The following is a 22,672-nucleotide window of genomic DNA, read 5'->3' on the forward strand; positions in this document are numbered from 1 at the left end:
TGAAACCCTGCTGGTCCTAAGCCAAGCCCTCCTGCATTCTGAGCAGGGGCGCCAGCGGACTTCCCAGGAGAGAACAAAGTGGGGGGGGAGAGGGGGCTATAAAAATCGGGAGCTCCCTGACAGCTGTCCCACCTGCAGAGTCCACGCCCAGAGGTTCAGGCTGTGTCTCCAAGCACAGAGGGCAGGTGCCTTGCTACTAGACTCTCAGCATGGTGCCAGAGGCTATTTACTGTAACTCTTGTGCCACACCTAAGCAGCGAGACAATGGAGCTGTGTTCATAGAGGCCACAGAGGGGACTGCTGTCAAAGGATGGGTGGGTCCATTCTGAGGCTCATCAGCTTTTATATTAGGGACTTCACATGCAGACATCTACTGACACAGCAGGGCCCGAACACAGCAATTTCTCACACACACACACAATCAGCTCCAAGATAACACACACACAGTCAGCTCCAAGATAATGTGCCCAAGGTGATAGGCACATTATAAATCCTGGAGACAGATTAGCTATTAAATCTTTAATCTTTGCTTTGACCTGCATCTGTCCTGATGGATGAATAGAAATGGCTTGTTGGTTGAATTCGCAAGAACTAAAACGCTGCAGCTGACCTGTCCAGTGCTGTCCTGCACTCAAAGGGCCAAATTTTAGGGCTTCCTTAGGTTGTTTTTTGGGCACTGCTGTGCTGACCACTCCACCACTGGCCCTTCAACTACCCTGCAGTCCACGGGCCCCCACATGCCACTAGGCTTGCCAGGCATCTGGTTTTTGATCGGAACGCCCAGTTGAAAAGGGACCCTCACGGCTCCGGTCAGCACTGCTGACCGGACCATTAAAAGTCCAGTCAGTGGTGCACCAGGGATAAGGCAGGCTCCCTGCCTGCCCTGGCTCCGTGCAGCTCCCAGAAACAGCCAGCATGTCCCTGTGGCCCCTAGGCACAGGGGCAGCCAGGGAATCGTCGCAATCCGGCCCCGCCTCGGGTGCTGGCTCTGCAGCTTCCAATGGCTAGGCACTGCAGCCAGTGGGAGCTGTGGGGGTGGCAACTGTGAGTGCGGGTAGCACGCACTGCACAGAGCCACCTGACCGCACCTCCGCCTACGGGCCACATGCTGGCCACTTCCAGGAGCAGCACAGAGCCAGGGCAGGCAGAGAGCCCCACTGCACCGCCGACAGGGATCCGCCTGAGGTAAGTGCCACCCAGCCGGAGCCCACACCTCGAAACCCCTTCCTCAGGTTGAAACCCCTTCCCGCACCCAAACTCCCTCCCAGAGCCTGCACCTCCTGCACCCCAATCCCCTGCCCCAGCCCTAAGCCCCCTCCCACACCCAAACTCCCTCCTGGAGCCCACACCCCCTCCTGCCCCACCAACCCCTTGCCCCAGCCCTCAGTCCCCTCCCGCACTCCAAACCCTTCAGCCCCAGCCCAGAGCCCCCTCCTGTACCCCAAACCCCTCATCCCGGCCCCACCCCAGAGCCCAAACCCCCCAGCTGGAGCCCTCACCCCCTCCTGCACCCCAATCCCCTGCCCCAGCCCAGTGAAAGTGAGTGAGGGTGGGGGAGAGGGAGCGACAGATGGAGGGAGGCTGTAGTGAGTGGGGGCAGGGCCTCAGATAAGGGGTGGGGCAGAGGCAGGGCCTCGGCGGAAGGGCGGGGAAGGGGCGGGACAATGGTGTTCGGTTTTGCGCAATTAGAAAGTTGGCAACCCTACATGCCACCATGGCTCCGGTGTTCTTCACTCTGAAACTCTCCAGTGTTCTTACTCTGAAACCATGGCTCCAGTGTTCTTCACCTGATGTGCCGGGCATTGGAGGGAGCAAAGCGGTCAACAACCTAAATGGTGATGGAAACGCAGCCGCCATCCTGCACAGTCTTGCTGGACGGGAAGGGTGAGATTTTCAAAACTGTATACTCTCCGGGACAGTGACCATCTGTTTGTCCTGTGTTTGTACGGCACCTAGCACAGGGGGGTCCAGAGCCACAACTGGGGCTTCTACAGTAATACAGATCAGACATAAGAAATAAAACTGGGAACCCCACCTCCACTGATTGGCTTCTGCAGTGCAAAACAGCCATAAACCAATTTAGCTGCCCAGTTAAGTCTGGTCAACTGCTTCTTTGATCATCAGAGCAGCGCAAAACATCCCAAGTATCAAGGAATCTGACCCTTGATGGCCATATGATGTTCTCAGAATAACTACACATGCAAATGGGTATTTATCAGTGCAACCAAACACATTTAAACAAAATTTGCATTTCCAATTGCCTGCTTAAACCTGAGTCCATATATCTCAAGAGGTGGCACGTTTTGCAGATACAACATGGAATGGCGGCATTTTTCAGTGTTCTAATTAAAGTAAGGGGCTGAGCCTCCGGACTCCTGGGTTCTTTTCCAATCCCTGCCCCGACTTGCTGTGGGACCTTGGGGAAGTCATCTATGGGCCTCAGTCACTAAATGGGGACAATAGCACTTACCCCCCTTTGGGAAGTGCTTTGAACACATGAATGGGAGACCCTAGACGTGCAAAGCCATCGCTATTATTTATATCGTTATCTTGTTCAGCATCCTAGAGACCCACCACCTCCCCGTCTCCCTTTGCTTTGACATGCAATCTACACATCAAGCCGCTAATCATTTTAGCAACTGAGCCTTGCAAATACCATATAGTCCTTCAAACTCGCTAGTCATTCAGTTACCAGTGCTTGTAGGTGTATTTCCAACACTCCTAATAGTGAGTCAGCTGCACTCCTTGAGTCATATCAGCATTAACGAAGCAATGACAGACTCAGATCCTTACTTTGGTTGGCAGGTCTCCATGGAGAGATGGCTCAAGACACATTCAATTGGCGGCACAGACAGTGCAGCCTCAATCCCATCCAAACAGCTTCCCAGTCAGAAAAATGCCCTTTGGCCAAAAAGTCCCTTCCAGGAAGTGACTGCGGCTCAATTCGCCTCTTCGCACAAACGGGCAAGGAGAGCATGGCACTGACTTTTGACCCCTTAGTCGGCACTGTTATGGCTTGGAGAATGGGGTTTGATTCAGCCAGGGAACACTGGGAATAGAGAAATCCTGCCAGCTAGAGCACCCTCCCCCTGCCCCATGAGGCTTCTCCGCAAGGTGAAAAACCTGATATTTTTTAAATTCAAACCTAAACCTGGTGTTTAAAACAGCTCCTGCCCTGCAGTCACCTCCTTTTGTGCCACCAGAATGGGGCCAGTGACCGTAAAGCTGCCCTCAGCTCCATATCAGTACTCCTCGGCTGGCTCCTCCCCCGTGGTGTGGGCTGTGCTCCCATGCAGTCCTATCCACTTGTGGAGTATTACAGACTGCACAAGTTAGAATAGCTCCTGGGCTGCGCCGGGCACTGGTTCAGCCCCTGGCCAGGGCCGGTGTCAGAGAGGCGGCTTGCAGAAATCGTTACCGCTTGCTGCCACGCTCTGCTGCGGGGAGCTCTGCAAAGCCACAGCTGAGGACTGAGCCAACAATGGGAAGTCGCTCTGCAAAATGCAGCGGAAACAAACAAATCAGTCGTTTCCCTTTTATGAATGTGGGGGAGGGTTAGTGCCACAGTGGGCAATGAGAATGGAAGAAATGGCTACTCCAGGGCATGGCTTGAACTTCCTCTAACACCCTCGTAAGAGCAGCTGGGCATCTGTTACTGCCAGCTCCCAGCCTCAGCTCTTCAGCCCTGGAGAGGGACCTGGGCAAGAAAGCAGCAGGTGTTATTGTTAGCGCACATGTCCCTAAGCCTGGCTCTGGGTATACACACATCATCTCCCACCTAGACCCCCTGCCACATGCGTGCATTCGCACACACACCGCCTCCCTGCCCAGACCCCCATGCCACATATGTGCATTCACACACACACTACCTCCTGCACAAACATACGTGCATTTACACACCTATCGCCTCCCTGCCCAGACATGCATGCCCACCTGCCCAGACATGCATGCCCACATATGTGCATTCACACACCCACTGCCTCCTGCACAAACACACATGACCACATATGTACACTAAGTAGGCTTATTTGGCTATATATCTGTCAACATTATCATGGGAATTTGACTTTTTTTTGCCAACCCATTCCCCTACCCTTAAATGTTAGAAGAGGGGGGAAAGATGTGGATCACCATATCAGACTGGCAACTGCTGCATTTACTGTCCCAGCATCACAGATGTTAGAGATGGAAGCAGCCTCACGGGGCACCCAGTCATCTAGTCAAAGATACTTCACTTGCCCACAGAATTGCTGTGAGGATTACACCATCGAAAATTAAAAGCACAATTTAAATGCTATTATCACCATCTGATTCACTAAAGGACGAGGGCTGGACTGTCTCTACAAGCTACTCTCCAGAGCCTTGGCTAGTCCTGGTTTTAAATGACTCAAGAGACTGAGGCTTCCACCACTTCCCTTGGGAGGCGATCCCCCAGCTCACAGATCTATTGCTGGCGGGAAGAAAGGCCTTTTCTCAACACCCTCCCAGTCTTGCAAGGCAGGTCAGTGGAGTCAGGCTCTAGTCTATAACCTACACAACATTTAAAGGGCTAGCACTCCTGCCTGAAATGGTGAGCCGATTGCCAGCAGGAGGCAGAGAGCAATACAGAATAATGTGGAATGCAGGGTTTTACATCTGGCTTCTGCATTGGTCAATGGTCCAGGTGTCTCCAGCCATGGACTGCTCCACCATGGCTATTCCAAAGGTCTGTGCTAATGCTTGAGAAACTAATGGCCACTCATTGGTACAAAAGGCACATGCCCTGGATCGGCTCCCCCAGGGAAATCTGAGGGACATGCAGAATATGCAGAAGGCACACACTCCCCCTTCCCCCATCCCAGTCTGGCTGGCAGTGGAAGAGATTTCTCTCAGCCCTTCTGCACAGATATGCTCCAGAGGAATGCACATTTCAGCCCCAAGAAGGAGCTAAGTCTCTGCACAGTCTCTGCATGCCTGTGGACATGTAGGTGAGAAACAGAAAGAAGGGACCGCCGCGCTCCTGTGCGGCCATAGGAGTGTATTTGTGAGTGGTGAGCCTGTATGTCTGGGGTCTAGCGTACATTGGGGCGCCTACGTTAGTGTGGATCTGTGGGAATGATGCATGGAGATATAGGAAAGGAAGATGGGGTATCTGGGAGTCGTGTGTATGTGTGAGAAAGAGTGTGTGAACCTGGGAGCTCTGTGGGTGTGGGTGTGCACGCACATGTACAGTACATGTACAGTGAGGTGCGTGTGTTTGTGCGCGTACATACCCGGGGAGGGGTGTGTGTGTGTGTGTGTGTTTTGTACCTGGGATGGGGAGCTGTGTGTGAAAATGTGTGAGAAAGAGTGAGTGTATGTGTGTACCTGGGAGCTGTGTGTGTATGTGTATAAGAGAGACAGACATAAATATTCACCTCCCTAATCTGTCCATGTCAGATGGTGACATTATACCAATATCCAAACCTTGCTCTTTGGCGCCGTCAGCCAACGCTGCTCTCCTCCTGCACGCAGCTACACTCCCGGGACTGTGTCTGCCTCGCAATTCACGGTTTCTGAGCAAGTGAGTCAAAGGCAGGACGAGTTGCAAGTTGGAGTCCCAGGAAGCTGCACTTACTATCCCAGCCCAGGGAAGCCCCCAGCTCAAACCAAAGTATCAATGGACCAACAGCATGGCTGCATGCAAATGAGCAGCTCCTGCCTTTCCTGTCATGCAGGTGAATGAGGAAGTGAGTCAGGGAAGCTGCAGGTGGCCTTGGTTTGTGTGCTTAGCAAAGATAAAAATAGATCTTGGGAGGAAAGGAAACACAGGCCAGTCCTTGCCTACAGACAGCCCCGCAACCTGAAGCAAATACTCACCAACAACCACATACCACACAACAGAACCACTAACCCAGGAACTTATCCTTGCAACAAAGCCCGTTGCCAATTGTGCCCACATATCTATTCAGGGGACACCATCACAGGGCCTAATAACATCAGCCACACTATCAGAGGCTCGTTCACCTGCACATCCACCAATGTGATATATGCCATCATGTGCCAGCAATGCCCCTCTGCCATGTACATTGGTCAAACTGGACAGTCTCTACGTAAAAGAATAAATGGACACAAATCAGATGTCAAGAATTATAACATTCATAAACCAGTCGGAGAACACTTCAATCTCTCTGGTCACGCAATCACAGACATGAAGGTCGCTATCTTAAAACAAAAAAACTTCAAATCCAGACTCCAGCGAGAAACTGCTGAATTGGAATTCATTTGCAAATTGGATACTATTAATTTAGGCTTAAATAGAGACTGAGAGTGGCTAAGTCATTATGCAAGGTAGCCTGTTTCCTCTTGTTTTTTCCTACCCCCCCCCCCCAGATGTTCTGGTTTAACTTGGATTTAAACTTGGAGAGTGGTCAGTTTAGATGAGCTATTACCAGCAGGAGAGTGAGTTTGTGTGTGTATGGGGGTGGGGGGGATGTGAGAAAACCTGGATCTATGCAGGAAATAGCCCGACTTGATTATGTAAAGAGTTGTCACTTTGGATGGGCTAGCACCAGCAGGAGAATGAATTTGTGTGGGGGGGTGGAGGGTGAGAAAACCTGGATTTGTGCTGGAAATGGCCCACCTGTTGATCACTTTAGATAAGCTATTACCAGCAGGACAGTGGGGTGGGAGGAGGTATTGTTTCATATTCTCTGTGTGTATATAAAGTCTGCTGCAGTTTCCACGGTATACATCTGATGAAGTGAGCTGTAGCTCACGAAAGCTCATGCTCAAATAAATTGGTTAGTCTCTAAGGTGCCACAAGTACTCCTTTTCTTTTTGCAAATACAGACTAACACGGCTGTTCCTCTGAAACAAGCTGGGGAGTGAGACTTGCTCCAATAAGAGTGGGCAGAGAATCTGAGTCAACCACTCCTTACACCATGCAGATTCACTGGCCTAATGAATCTTAGTCTAGGTGTGAAACCCTCCCTTCACCTCAGTAGTGCGAGAAAAACGCAGCCATCAACCAACTAAAGGCCCGTCTGTATTAATGAACAATACTTGGCACTTTGAAACCATTTTGATCCAAGGATGAGCAAGTCCTGTATCAACTGCAGCAAATTAAAGGGTAGTTTTACTCAGAATCTATAAAACTCAGATTTGGGGCAGGGCCCTCTGTATTAACGCAATTTCACAACCGCAGACTCAGTATCATTAATGCATATGAAGTTATGAGAATTGTGTAGTATGGTTGTCACTAAAACATGCTGTAAGTTGGGGGAATCAGCCAGATATTAGGTCCCCAGAGGCAACAGCAAGGAAAGTAACCAACACCTAGGTGGGGTGTGAAACAGCCCATCAACAGTCATTGTCCAGCAAGGGAGCTACAATGCAATGACTCACCTGCATGAGTCCCCACCAGGGGAATTGCTCAACCTTGCTGAGAGAGACTCAGCAATGCCCCACAGACATGCCTGGACTTGTGTTCTACAAGCACATGGATCTAGAGTATAAAATAGATAGAGTGGACGCATACTGGGCCCTTCTCCTGCCTCCACCTTCGCTGCAAGCAGCCAAGACACTGAGAAGAAGACAAGACTCCAACATAAAAGATTGGCCCAGGTTTAAGAAACAAACCTGTATACTAAGGACTGCAATATCCAGTGGGGTGAGAAAAACTGCTTAATCTAGTTGCTGCCCAGTCTAATAGGATTGAGAGTTTAGACTGCATGCTTATATTTTATTTTGGTAACCATTCTGATGTGGGACTGGAGATATTGGCTAGTGTCATTCACTTGCAAGTAGCTGGGAGCAGCTTACATGCTAGAGGCTGTGCGTGAACAGCCCAGGAGTGGGGGCTCTCACAGCAGGGTAAGGCTGGCTCCCAGAGTCAAGGACTGAAGTGGCCTAACAGATCACTGGTCCAGACAACACCAGAGGGGAATGTCACACTCACCCACTCATCTCACTCCCTACTCCCCAAGTCCTCAGCTCCCCAGGGTGCCAGGTAGCCAGCTGGCTGGTTCCTCTGCTCCCCACTCCCCAACTCCCCTAGCTATGTGGTGCTAAGTAGCTGGCCAACCAGCGCTCAATGTCCTCAATCTCCTGCTGTCTATCTCCCCAGGCTGCTTGACCGCCAAACCAACTGGGTCCTTGGGGTCCAGGCACTCCAGGCAGCTTGACCGCCAGACTGCTCGACAACATTGTTTTGTTTGAGTGCAGTTATGGAACAAAAAACCTTACATTTCTAAGCTGCACTTTCATGATAAAGAGATTGCACTACAGTACTTGTATGAGGTGACTTGAAAAAATACTATTTCTTTTGTTTATCGTTTTTACAGTACAAATATTTCTAATAAAAAATAATGTAAAGTGAGCACTGTACACTTTGTATTCTGTGTTGTAACTGAAATCGATATATTTGAAAATGAAGAAAAACATCCAAAAATATTTAATAAATTTCAATTGATATTCTATTGTTTAACAGTGCAATTAATTGCAATTAATTTTTTTAATCACGATTAATTTTTTGAGTTAATTGCATGAGTTAACTGCGATTAATCGACAGCCCTAGTTAAAACCCCTTCCCAAGTGATACAAGCTAAGCCGAAAACAGGCCACGCCGATACCAGAATACGTGTCCCTAGAGGTGATATACTGGTAGAACTACATCGGTTTAAATTCATACCATGGTTTATACCGAAAAGACATTCTTATGCAGACAAGACCAGAGTAGCTCTAAACCCTAGACCACTAGCAGCAAACAGAGGTTGTCGTTTAACTCAAGCAACAGGGGGCCTGAGGTTTTGGTGTGGGAGGCTTTGAGATCTCTCATCATTGCTGCACGTGCAGGGCGTTACTGGAGACTCTGCTGTCTGAGCCTACAGATTCATTCCAATTTCCTTTGGTCCCTGATACCTAGGGTGTGTCTACACTGCAATCGGAGGTGTGACTGTAGCATGGCTAAAAATAGCAGTGTGGCTGCAGTGGCCCGGCTGTGCAAGGACATACTCACATTGCTAGCCCAGCCAAGCCAAGAAAAGTACATTGTCACCATCAGGTGGCTACCTAACAATGCTGCCTGTATGCAACCATCATGCAGCGCCTTGCAGGCAGCTGAGGAATCGCTACATGCAGCTAAATCCCACTAGGCTGGCTGCAGCTTCCACAGTCACCATGCCCCAGTGCAGCAGCCCCGGTGGAGGCTTTGCCATCACCATCCATGGGAGCACTCGCTTGATTCTCCAGCTGGCTTCATTTCCACACTGCGTCAAAGGCTTGGCAGGGATGCCGCTGCCCTGCCCTGGAGGGATCTCCTGCCGCATCCGCAGCCCAGGTCTTTGGAGCAAGCCCCCAGAGAACCAGTCCCAGGTCTGACACCAGACTCAGCACATGTTGGGATGGGGGATTTTGGAGGGGCTGGTCCATTCTGTGCAGACAGACTGATGAGACGGATGAGTTTGATAAAGCCCCCATTCCCTGGGTGAATGGGATCCAATCCACTAACTGCCTAGGTGACCAGCTGTCTCCCCTTCCCCAAGGCAGCCCCATCTGATTCCGTTGCCAGCCGTAAGGCTGCTCCCACCCTGAGGGACAGTCTGTGGGCATGCACATCAGTGTCAATATTCCTCCTAGGTAGCAGCAGTATCCTCCTTGCCCCATGCTGGCACTCAGCTCTCGGAGGGCTCTGCAAGGCGATCCAATTCCATACCTCATAGTTGGGAGCCATGCAAAGCATGCCTAGAAAATAAGTACACGAACAAGGTTCCTAGAGGGAGAGGATCTGCTCCAGAGCATCACGACTGGTCATCAGCACCCCCTCCTGGCTGCATTCAGACTTGCCTAGGTGCTTGGGGCCATGTCTCCATGTACTCACAGAGCGAGTGGGGCCCATGCAGCGGCAGTACTATCTCTCATGACACACTGCTCCGTCCACGCCCCCCAGCCGCACCCTGGATGTTCGAAGGGACTGATCCGAAAATCAATGTGCATCGTGACAAAGCAAGTCGCCTCCTTCACTTTCTGTTTGGACCCAACAGAAGTGAAACTTCCTTCTGCACGCTGAATGCTCCCTGGCCACTTCTGCTTTCCTCGAAGTTCCAGAGGCCTGTAATCCAGCACCACATAGAATTCACAGCCAGCTGCCCTGACCACACGTTCAGAGAGAGCTATTTCTGTTACAGAGTATTTGGGGGGTGGGAAAGGCGAAGTCCTGCCTGAACCGTCCAATTCACCAAGTTCAAAGGTTACGTGAGGAGCAATAGCACCCTCTAGCCGCTCGGAGCAGCAGGTGCGGACTGGCTTTCATTTGCAAGCCCTAAGAGGGAGTTACAAGCAATGAACGTCGGGGCAATCATTCAAAGTTTCCCCCAGGCTCACTGGAGAATGGTCTTGTGATTAGAGCAGGAGGCTGGTGGCCAGAACTCCTAGATTCAATGCCCAGCCCTGCCCCCAACTACTTGTGTGACCTTAAACAAGACTCTTGTGCCCAGGTTGTTAAAGTTTGCAATGCAGGCAGAGCTCCTCAGAGGGAGGATGCCAGAGAAGCACAAAGGACTGTGACTATGATAAACACTTGTTCATTTCAGACCAGCTGGCTCAAGGGACTGCAGGAGGAGGCCACATATAGGTCTCTCCTCCTGGATGTCTCTTGCAGCACAGACCATGTACCCCAAGGTAGACAAGGTTCTATTTTCTGGGCTCAGGCCCTGTGGAGATTTGCAAGTCTAGGGGATTCTTCAGCTGATTTCTCAGTAACTCACCTCTCTGCCTCAGCCCATTGTGTTCACTGATCTCAGTGTGTAATGGGATGTCTATACTTTGTGCATGGCAGGGCGCAATATGATGACCATTTGGATGGGAGAGAAATAACAGTATGTGTACAAATCTCACACCCAGAGCTAGAGCCCATGTGGATCATAAAGGACTTTTTAAAATATGTTAAAATGCTGTAAAAGCTCCTTCTCCCACCCGGAGGCCCCTGTAGCTACAGCAGTGAGCTAGGCTGTTAAAGATTTCTATTATGCTTAACACAGGAGCATAGACAGCTGATGGTATCAGCAGAAGCAGGTAGGCAGTGCACAAGCACAAGGTGTGTGGCTAATGAGAAAGTAATCAAGAAGCCGGGGAGAGATCATAACTCCCCAGCATTTTAGTAAGTCACAGTTGTGTGAGGCAAAATATTCCAGTGACGTGGGTGTGGATGGGTGCTGACCACAGGTCTGCATGTGCAGTGTCATTGCTGTTGCAGACATGTATGCCTGCAAGCTCTGGGGTGAGTTTCTTATCAATGCACGTGCCTTTGGAGACACAGAGTAGGGATACTGCACATTCAGTCAGACAGGCCAGGGACAGAGGAACATGCACAAGCATCAGCTCCATAACTGACCTCTGCGCGTCAGAGACAAGGCAGCCCAATAAAATGAAGACACCCGTACAGGACAGAGTCCTCTGCTTGGCTCCCTAGCCCCGAACACCAGTCAGAACGCCACCCAGCACCTCCAGTACTACAGGGGTAGCTCCCACGGGCACTCACAGTTTTGCAGCAGTATCCACATCTGCTCTGCTCTCCTGTGTGCCCAGTAGGCAATGGGCACTTTACAGCTCCTTTGGGCAGCTTCCAACTTGCTCTTTCTCAGTTGACTGTTTTCCCCACCCTGCAGCTGTTGGAATGCAACCAATAGAGGGCAGGATTTGGTCCTGACCACACCCCCACCTTTCACTGAAAGCCATGCCCTCTTTTTCTCCAGTGCAATTGAAAAGCAAGCAAGTGCCATGCGGCCTGACAGGAATACAAGGCAGCATATTTCTGGATGTAACTGACACTGCTTTGAAAAGGTCTGGGTGTAAGACGTACTTAGTACCCTTGGCAGCAGACTGGGGAGTCAGGACTCCCTGCTCTTCTGTAAATCTCCTGGAGGGATCAATCCCTGGGAGATGGAGATCTCATCCCTCTCTAGCTTCTGCAATTCCTCCTTAGGAAAAGCGAGTGGGGTCCCATTGGTCCTGCTAACTTCCTTAAAACACCTGGAGCTTTTAAGATCCTTTTCCCCCCAAGGAGTTTATGTGTGAGTGAAAGAACAGAACAAAACCCATTCACCAGAAGAAGCTGATCATATTTGCTGAGCAGCTTCCCTGGCCAGCCAGCAAGACAGAACAAAGGGGTGTCTCCTGCTTGGACGCATAGCAGGCCTAGTCCAAGGGCACCCTGGTGGTTGGGGGAAGGTTCAGAGAGTGCATGAGGTTGGTACAGAAGGGACATAGGGCATGGTAATGAGCGTGTGGCTAATACTCATGCAAGGAGAGCTCGAGTTAAGCAAATCCTAATAATCCCTAGCTCTCATGTGGCACTTCCATCAGTAGAGCTCAGAGCACTTTGCAAAGGAGGTCAGGATCAGAAGCCCCATTTATAATTGGGGAAACTGAGGCACAGCTGGAGGAAATGACTTGCCCATGGTTACCCAGCAGGCCAGTTGCAGAGCCAGGAGTAGAACCCCGGTCACCTGAGTCCAGTGCTCTACCCACTAGACCACACTGTCTCCAACACAAGTCCCTTTGTGCACAGTAAATGTACATGTACCTAACAGCACCCCAGGCACAACCTGCTCCGCATTCAGTGCCCTGCTTTTGCTGTAATCCTTTGGATTCTTCAGCCATATCCAACAGCAGCCACCCCCACCATTAGCACTGGCACCCACAGCTGGGCCTAGCTGGGGGTTAGGACTCAGCCTGGGCTGCCAGCACGACATTACCAGAGAGATGCTATTGTTCCAACCCCAGCGGCCTAGCTATGCCTGACAGTCTGGATAAAGTTGCACAGACAGAAGCGGGGCACTCCAGGCCAAATGCCAGCAGGGCTTCAAGCTAGCAGCATGATGAGAGAACTTGCCACAGGGATTGGAAATCACCTTTCCCTGTGAAGTCTGTGTAGGGCCAATACAACATGAGTAAAGAGGGTCTCGGTCCAGTTCTTCATCTCCTAACTACCACCTGGTTTGCGGTCAGCACCAGAGAGGCCCAGGGTGGGACAGATCGCAGAGAGCGCTCTCTCCTTCTCGCTCTACAGAGGGTCCCTCCAGGTTGAGGGGAGGCATGTCAGAAAGGCAGTGAGAGCAGACTGGCCCTGTTCACACCTGGGCTTGGTCTGCACCATGAATACACTCAGGCTGCACATCTCCTGGACTAGTAAAATGGACGCTGCAGGCTGAGGGAGAGAGCCCAGCAAGATACTGAAAGAGAAGCAGGATGCAGATCAGGACTCCTGGGTTCATTCCCAGTTCTGCTGTGATTCACCACATAACTTTCAGCAATTTACTTGGATCTCTTTGGGTCTCGATCTATCCCTCTGGAAACCAGGGCTACTAATACCAAGCTACTTCCCAAGGGGGTGCAGGTTAAATCAATGTTAGCAGAGCAAGGTGCTGCACAGCATACGTGCAGACTGCTGTTAGAGACTATCCGCAGCTCTCACAGTCTGGAACCAAACGCTTGCAGGCCGCACAATGTGACGAGCCCAGAGTGCCCGCTGCAGCGTCAGAGTCTGCACCCAGATCATAGAATCATAGATCATAGAATCATAGAATATCAGGGTTGGAAGGGACCCCAGAAGGTCATCTAGTCCAACCCCCTGCTTGAAGCAGGACCAATTCCCAGTTAAATCATCCCAGCCAGGGCTTTGTCAAGCCTGACCTTAAAAACCTCTAAGGAAGGAGATTCTACCACCTCCCTAGGTAACGCATTCCAGTGTTTCACCACCCTCTTAGTGAAAAAGTTTTTCCTAATATCCAATCTAAACCTCCCCCACTGCAACTGCAGCAGATCCGCTGCTGAATTCCACAGGCAGCCAAACAAAACACCCGGATCCAGACACCCCAACCCTGGGAAAGCAGCTGGTCATGCAAGTCATGCAGTGTGGGCTGGGCCTGGTCTCCCCACGCCACGTTGGTTAGGGGGTGATTATTCACCGAACTACACATACCAGTACAATCCCTAGTGTGGGCCTTACCCATTAGAGCTAACTCCCCTTCCCTTAGGGGAACAGCAATACCAGTATAAGCACCTTCATACCATTCTAACTGCATCCACGCCAGAGGTTGGACAAGTTAGCTATACCGGGTAGGGTTAAGGCAGTATCATAGAATCATAGAATCATAGAATATCAGGGTTGGAAGGGACCCCTGAAGGTCATCTAGTCCAACCCCCTGCTCGAAGCAGGACCAATTCCCAGTTAAATCATCCCAGACAGGGCTTTGTCAAGCCTGACCTTAAAAACCTCTAAGGAAGGAGATTCTACCACCTCCCTAGGTAACGCATTCCAGTGTTTCACCACCCTCCTAGTGAAAAAGTTTTTCATAATATCCAATCTAAACCTCCCGCACTGCAACTTGAGACCATTACTCCTCGTTCTGTCATCTGCTACCATTGAGAACAGTCTAGAGCCATTCTCTTTGGAACCCCCTTTCAGGTAGTTGAAAGCAGCTATCAAATCCCCCCTCATTCTTCTCTTCTGCAGGCTAAACAATCCCAGCTCCCTCAGCCTCCCCTCATAACTCATGTGTTCTAGACCCCTAATCATTTTTGTTGCCCTTCGCTGGACTCTCTCCAATTTATCCACATCCTTCTTGTAGTGTGGGGCCCAAAACTGGACACAGTACTCCAGATGAGGCCTCACCAATGTCGAATAGAGGGGAACGATCACGTCCCTCGATCTGCTTGCTATGCCCCTACTTATACATCCCAAAATGCCATTGGCCTTCTTGGCAACAAGGGCACACTGCTGACTCATATCCAGCTTCTCGTCCACTGTCACCCCTAGGTCCTTTTCCGCAGAACTGCTGCCTAGCCATTCGGTCCCTAGTCTGTAGCGGTGCATTGGATTCTTCCGTCCTAAGTGCAGGACCCTGCACTTATCCTTATTGAACCTCATCAGATTTCTTTTGGCCCAATCCTCCAATTTGTCTAGGTCCTTCTGTATCCTATCCCTGCCCTCCAGCGTATCTACCACTCCTCCCAGTTTAGTATCATCCGCAAATTTGCTGAGAGTGCAATCCACACCATCCTCCAGATCATTTATGAAGATATTGAACAAAACCGGCCCCAGGACCGACCCTTGGGGCACTCCACTTGATACCGGCTGCCAACTAGACATGGAGCCATTGATCACTACCCGTTGAGCCCGACAATCTAGCCAGCTTTCTACCCACCTTATAGTGCATTCATCCAGCCCATACTTCCTTAACTTGCTGACAAGAATACTGTGGGAGACCGTGACAAAAGCTTTGCTAAAGTCAAGAAACAATACATCCACTGCTTTCCCTTCACCAACAGAACCAGTAATCTCATCATAGAAGGCGATTAGATTAGTCAGGCATGACCTTCCCTTGGTGAATCCATGCTGGCTGTTCCTGATCACTTTCCTCTCATGCAAGTGCATCAGGATTGATTCTTTGAGGACCTGCTCCATGATTTTTCCAGGGACTGAGGTGAGGCTGACTGGCCTGTAGTTCCCTGGATCCTCCTTCTTTTTTAAAGATTGGCACTACATTAGCCTTTTTCCAGTCATCCGGGACTTCCCCCGTTCGCCACGAGTTTTCAAAGATAATGGCCAATGGCTCTGCAATCACAGCCGCCAATTCCTTCAGCACTCTCGGATGCAACTCGTCCGGCCCCATGGACTTGTGCACGTCCAGCTTTTCTAAATAGTCCCTAACCACCTCTATCTCCACAGAGGGCTGGCCATCTCTTCCCCATTTTGTGATGCCCAGCGCAGCAGTCTGGGAGCTGACCTTGTTAGTGAAGACAGAGGCAAAAAAAGCATTGAGTACATTAGCTTTTTCCACATCCTCTGTCACTAGGTTGCCTCCCTCATTCAGTAAGGGGCCCACACTTTCCTTGGCTTTCTTCTTGTTGCCAACATACCTGAAGAAACCCTTCTTGTTACTCTTGACATCTCTTGCTAGCTGCAGCTCCAGGTGCGATTTGGCCCTCCTGATATCATTCCTACATGCCCGAGCAATATTTTTATACTCTTCCCTGGTCATATGTCCAACCTTCCACTTCTTGTAAGCTTCTTTTTTATGTTTAAGATCCGCTAGGATTTCACCATTAAGCCAAGCTGGTCGCCTGCCATATTTACTATTCTTTCGACTCATCGGGATGGTTTGTCCCTGTAACCTCAAGAGGGATTCCTTGAAATACAGCCAGCTCTCCTGGACTCCTTTCCCCTTCAAGTTAGTCCCCCAGGGGATCCTGGCCATCCGTTCCCTGAGGGAGTCGAAGTCTGCTTTCCTGAAGTCCAGGGTCCGTATCCTGCTGCTTACCTTTCTTCCCTGCGTCAGGATCCTGAACTCAACCAACTCATGGTCACTGCCTCCCAGTACAGTTGGTATAGACAAGGCCTCATTGTTATTCTCACAGAGATGCCTACTTGACGTCCTTGCTGTCATTTCCAGCTATGTTTGTGTTGCCCGTAGGCCACACCTACCACTGGTGCGCTAGCACACAGGAGTTCAACGGCCTCCAAAACCCAGGCAGGATCGTCTCCCCAGCGTCAGACCTGAAGTGAGTCTGAGCTCCCGTTTACTGGCAGAGCTCTTTGGGCTCCGCACAGCACTTTTCATCCCAAGCCACAATCCTTGCCGGGGGAGTGGGGGAATCGAAGGAGAGCCCAAGGGCCTGATCCTTGGCAGGATTAGGGGGAGCTGCAGGTACTGACTGTAACGCCTCCCAATCAACGCCTCCCATATGGTCTAGCGGTTAGGATTCCTGGTTTTCACCCAGGTGCCCGGGTTCAACTCCCGGTATGGGAAGTTTCGGGGGAGGGATAGCTCAGTGGTTTGAGCATTGGCCTGCTAAACCTAGGGTTGTGAGTTCAATCCTTGAGGGGGCCACTTAGTGATCTGGGCCAAAAATTGGGGATTGGTCCTGCTCTGAGCAGGGGGTTGGACTAGATGACCTCCTGAGGTCCCTTCCAAACCTGATATTCTATGATTCTATGACATGGGCACGCAGCACTTCTGGGACTCTGCTTAAAACCTCTGACCTGTGCTCCTTGCAGGGTGCGGCCCCTGCACGACCCTGGGGGGACCTGCGCTGGGCACAGGAGGTGGCCCAATTCTCAGTCAGCCCCAGCTGGCACATGCCAGCAGAAGGTTTCCCTGAAAGCACGAGGCATCGCCAGCCACTGAACTGGCACTGGCTCAGGGCTCTGCTTGTTCGCCTGCCCTGGTTTCTATAAATACTTCTCTCTTCCGGATCATGTCTTCGATCTGCTGTCTGAACCCGGGGGCGGGGAGCACACACCACCTCACCACATCCCTCGGGGAGCGAGTGTTTACCTGCCTGCGCCTGCACAGCAGCTTGTACTCCTCACACACATCTCCCCCTCCTCCTGGCAGCGCAGGCGCCAGGCCAGCAGGGATAGGCCACGATGCTCACAGGACGCGTGCTGCTCTTGCTCCGGCACTCTGATGTGTGCACTCCATGGGGAGACCAGCCCAACCCCGCAGGGTTCAGGAGGTCTCCCCTTTCACCCCAGCTGGGCCCCCTCAAAGACCCCGCCCGCTCGGCTTAGAGAGGAGCCCTGCAGCCATTCCCCTTCCTTCCCTCCCCCCCACACACCAGCACAGCATGGCAGGTCAGGGGGAGGCTGTGTGCTGAGGTCAGGGGCCCGAATCAGAGGACATTCCAGGGGTACACGTGATTGAATCACTCCTGCCTACGGTACATCTACACGACAGCACCTATGCCGGCACAGCTACCTCAGTGCAGCCCTTGAGTGCAGATGCAGGCCATCCAACTAAGGGGCTTTTCAATCGGTGTAGGAAACCACCCCCCCAAGTGGCATTACACCTCCCTGACCTCGCTGATGTAGCTGCGTCTACACTGAGGATTAGGTCAGCACAGCTACATCAGGCAGGGGCTGGGTTTTCATACCTCGACCGACATAGCTATGCTGGTACAACTTGCAAGTGTAGACCCAGGCTAAGGGCCTGATCCTGCCATTGACTCCAGTGGCAGGTGCTAAGAATGACCTTCCTTACTAGCATCCTCATTCCTGCACACCAACCCTTCAGACCGCTACCCCACAAGCTGCCTGTGTTCCCACCATCGCTATGGGTAACATAAGAATAACGAGCACTCCATTTCCAGCTTTCATCCTACCGGATCCCAAAGCACTATACAGCATCCCCCTTTGGAATGCAGCCAACTCTGGGGTGGAAGGCAGCAGCTGTGGAGCAGCACGTAGCAGCGCTGCATAGCAGGCAGCATCAGGCAGTGAAGAGGAACACTGTACCCAATTCAAGCTGCAGGGAGGACTCTGGGGACTCAGAATGTCATGGTCAACTAGGTTCTGGCCAGTCCCACACTCCTCGATTTGAGAAAGGGCACTGGGGATCTCTAGGGATCACAAGCAGTCGGAGCATCAGGTTTAGTTCTGATCTGAAAGGCAACACCTCAGTCAGTACATGCCAGGCAAGAGCTCACTGAGAGAAGAGCCAGCAGCTGACTATCCCCCCCACCCTGTCCTCTCCTGGCACACCGGTGCCTCTCCTGGGATCCCTGGATAAACACGTCCCCTGATGGGATAAGGAGACCTCCTGGGTGGCCTCTCTGTCTTTCCCTACACATGCTTTGTCTGTCTGACAGTGAGCTCTTTGGGTAAGGACTGTCTTCCTAGGTGTATAGGGGGGTCTGAGCTCTGCTGGACCTCGAGGTGCTGCCAAAAGAGTAGCAGCAGGAACCTGGTTTTAATCAAACCCTGCCACTTTAATAATTCCTCTGGCCCAACCAAGTGAGTGGATGATTTAGACCTGATTAGCAGATCTGAAAACATTGGCTCTTGCTCTGTTTATCTGCTGCTAATAGCACTGGAACGCAGAACCCATTGATTTGAAAAAAGGTGGCTTATTATTTATTGTTCAGTACTCACTGTCCCAGCGAGAGACACCTGCAAAGCACAACACCACATCTCGCTGCGGGCACTCTGCACTGCAGACCTGGGATCATCCAGTGCATCAGGGCAGGAGGACAGCAAGGAGGAGCAAAAGGCAAGAGCCATGCTAGGAGAAGAGCAGAAGACACAGGCAGAGAGACTGGCCTGCATTACCCTGGGGGAAGGGGAGGGGGTGAACGGAGACCCAGACTCAGTGGGAAGCAGAGGCCCCACTGGTGCGAATCCGCAGATCTCTGCTGACTTCAGTGGGATGGCCCTGATTTACCCCAGCTGAGAATCAGGTTCCATGTACGAAGGGACAATAATGGGGCCGCAGAATAGACCCTAAAATGTTCAGACAGCAGCTGTGGGGTTGGGAGGGTGTGATTCTTAGGCCTGTTTATTACATTACAGCAGAGCCTAAGGGCCAGTCCAGAGAGGGGCCCCAGCATGCTAGGCACTGCCGATCCAAACAGCCCAGGCAGACCCAGGCTGGGGGAAGGGAGAAGACCCCAGGCAAGTGGCCCGTGCTAGTACCAGCGGGGTTGGGTGTGTTTAGTCAGGAGGGGAGCAGCTTCATGGGAAGGGACGGAGAGAGGGGCACAGGACCGGGCAGGTGTGCACTGAAGCTGAGGTGAAGAGACTGAGGGAGGAGGGGGAACTTGGACATCAGATTTGCCACTGTAGCCTTGCTGCTCCCAAAGCCTGGCTAACCCTCTGCCCCTCCCCCTCAGCACCCTGTAGACCAGGTCTGGCTCTTCTTTCACGGCCAGGACTTTCTCCTGAGCTGACCCTGCACTTCTCCAGAGTGACCCGGATTCGCGCCCAGAGGAAAAGCAGGCTCAATAGCCAGGAGGGGTCGCCTTTTCAAGCTTCTCTTTTGTGCTCCACAGCACCCATGTGAGAGCTCTCCAGCTCTCAGCCAGCAGTAAAGTAGGACAGCATGTGAACCTCAGAACGAAACTATCTGGTGGCCGATCACAAGCCACCACCTTCGAGTCATTCATAACAGTCAGTCAACAACACTGAGGTGTGATATGATCAGAGGGGAATAGCTAAAAATAGCCCCGGGTGCTCGGACTTTCAGCATGGCGCTGCCTAGCCTCGTGTGGCTGTGCTCTGCAGGGCACTGGCAGGGTTAGCCAGGCCCAGGGCTCTGCAGGATGGGCTCCCAGCCAAACCATGGGGTTAGCACTGGGTGTTCGCCATGCAGCCCATTCCTAGGGCTGCTATCCCCTGCCCAGGCTGCAATGGGGGCAGATTTCATGAGCCAAACAGGACCTGGCTGGGTCAGAACTATCCCAGGAGTGGGCCCAGGTGTTTGCAGGCCATGTTGGGGTGATTCCCGTGTGCCCCAGCATGGTGCTGGCTCCCAGAGCTGCCGTCTCTCAGATGAGATGTCAAAGCAAGGGCCTGGCTAACACAAATGCCAGCATTCTGGGTGGTGGGGGGTCAAATTTGCCAATTCATTGATGGAAACATTTCACAGAGCCCTGCCTGGCTTCCAGCCACACCCACCCAGCTCCTCGGCTGCCCGCTGGCAGGCAGCCCTTGCTGTGGGTTCACAGCTTCTTGGGGCCCAGGCTCACAGGATCTGTAACCCCAGGGCAGCGCACCAGCTGGATGGCCCTGGGCCAGGGCTCCATTCCACATCTGAATAAAACCACAGGTCAATATAGCGACCTCCTCTGTGAGATGGAACAACGTCCCCTGCCCAAGCCTTACCTAAGCCTTACCCCCATTCCATCCCCACCCCCACCCCACCCAGCACAGGGCTGTTTTGAGGGCGTAGCACCAAGCACATCCTCTTAGCTTCCTCTAACAATGGTGCCGGCTAGCCCTTCTTTCTGAATGGCCTCGGCGCACTGGTCTGTAGCACCACCCTTTACTCCTGGCCTTCATCCCCAGGCCCAGCAACCTGACCTGGGCAAGAATGCCTTTCTGACTGGCATTCGCTTTGGGAAGTGGATGTGGGGTCCTGGAACAACGTAATAGCATCAGTATCACATCCCAAATGCGGGCAGGTATCCGTGTGGACTCCTAGCACAACTCTGTGGCAGCCACCACAGAGCCAGGAAGAAAAACTGCCAATTGTCATTTGTGGGAGCACCCAGCAGCCCCTTTGTGCTGGGCACTGAACATTTACATCGTGACAGACAGCTCCTGCTCGGAAGAGCTTACAGTCTAAAACAGATGGAGCGGAGAGAAAGGAAGAATTACCATCTCCATTTTACAGATGGGAACTCCTCAGAGAAGGAAGGGTGAGTCCTCTAGAGAGGAAGGTAGTTCAGTGGTCAGGGAACTAGCATGGGACTTGGGAGACTGGCATTCAATTCCCTGCTCCACCCCAGACTCCCTGGATGACAGGTACAAGTCATGAGGGCTCTCCATGCCTCAGTTTCCCCTCTGTGAAATCAAAATAATAGCTCTTCCCTCCCTCAGATGGGTGGGTGGAATATACAAACATTCAAGATTATGAGGCACACAGCTACCATGGTAAAGTAGGGTCATATATGTGGCAGGGAGAGATTAAATGACTCGCCCAAGGTCATGAAGGAAGTCTGTGGAAGAGATGATTACTGAAACTGCTGATTACCAGCCAGGGCCTTCACCACAAACCCATCCTCCTCTGCACGCCAAGTCAAGTTTTTCCACAGAAGTATGCTTTTTCTTGTTGATCCTTCAAGGGGATTTTGCCTTCCTTAGCCACACACTTATTTTGTTGACAGCACTAATCTCAGTGTGACTCACCTTCTGAATTGTGATATCAGTTAATCAATATAACTTCTGTGTCCCTCTTCCAATCAAGAGATCCTCTGTACTTCCTAATTCCTTACTGGCAACTGTCAGTCGAAATATTAGTTGTCTCTAAGTTATAATTCAGTTTTACTCTTCCCTCATTAATTCTGCATATAAAGATACATCAATACAACGCCATCCCTCTCTCCTTCCCCCACCCCCCCAAAAACCCCAGGGAATTAGTCAACAAAAACCATCATTAGGCAGTGGTTCAGGCTGCAAATGTCAATCATTGGAGTCTGCGATCACCCAGAAAATTGATTACAATCAAGTGATGCAGCCATACAATCCTGCTTTACTTTTTCTATACCTCCCCACTCAGCTGTGCCTAGGTCCCTTTGTAAAATCTGACCCAAAACTCATCACAATCAAGAGAGAAACTCCCAGCGACTTCAGTGGCCTTTGGATCAGGCCCATGATTGGCATAAATACATGTAAACAGAAGTACAACAGATTACCAGCAGACTGCAGTATGAGCTATGGAATATCCTGTCATCAGGTCAGCTACCACCTTCACCTCATCAGCAATGCCAGCCTCAGACACCCACTTCTTCACAAGCCCTTCACGCTCTCCCCACTGCCCCAACACATGGTGGGAGCTTCCCTCTAAACTCGTAATGTCTCTACCTTGGCCTCCTCCAGGTCACCCTCAGAACTCACCTCTGCACACAGACATCTGCACCCCGCAGTGGCTGCGAGGCAGGCGCCAGATCTAAGCACTGCTCCTAACTGGGTAAGAAGTGAGCCCTGGCCAACCCCCCAGCCCAACCCACTTGTGTGCCTCAGCCAACCCGTCTGCTAGATAGCAAGCTCTTTGGGGCAGGAGTCGCCATTTACTTTCTATTTACACAGCACCCAGCACTGTGGGCCCCCTAGGCACTGCTGCAACATACATGTAAACATGATGAGAGGTCTGCTTCCAGTCCACTCCAGCCCGAACCCAGAGCACATTAGGTTCTGTCGAGGGTGAAAGAACAA

The 22,672-nt window shown here is 51.6% G+C and overlaps 1 protein-coding gene and 1 non-coding gene across 5 annotated transcripts in view; one reads left to right on the forward strand and one right to left on the reverse strand.

The window, feature by feature from the left end:
• DGKK (diacylglycerol kinase kappa) overlaps window positions 1-22,672 on the reverse strand; it is a 156,822-nt gene that overhangs the window by 87,097 nt on the left and 47,053 nt on the right. The window contains exon 1 of one of the 4 annotated variants that reach the window (XM_048863926.2): window positions 11,498-11,594. The exons of the other annotated variants lie outside the window; for them this stretch is intronic. The gene's annotated coding sequence lies outside the window, so the exon portion shown is untranslated. Of the gene's footprint in view, window positions 1-11,497; window positions 11,595-22,672 lie in introns of those variants that run through there. 4 annotated transcript variants of the gene reach the window in all.
• On the forward strand, window positions 16,699-16,769 carry TRNAE-UUC (transfer RNA glutamic acid (anticodon UUC)). Its single transcript has one exon. It is a non-coding gene; the product is annotated as a tRNA-Glu (tRNA).

This window comes from Caretta caretta, chromosome 9 (assembly GCF_965140235.1).
Source record: "Caretta caretta isolate rCarCar2 chromosome 9, rCarCar1.hap1, whole genome shotgun sequence".
NCBI lineage: Eukaryota > Metazoa > Chordata > Testudines > Cheloniidae > Caretta > Caretta caretta.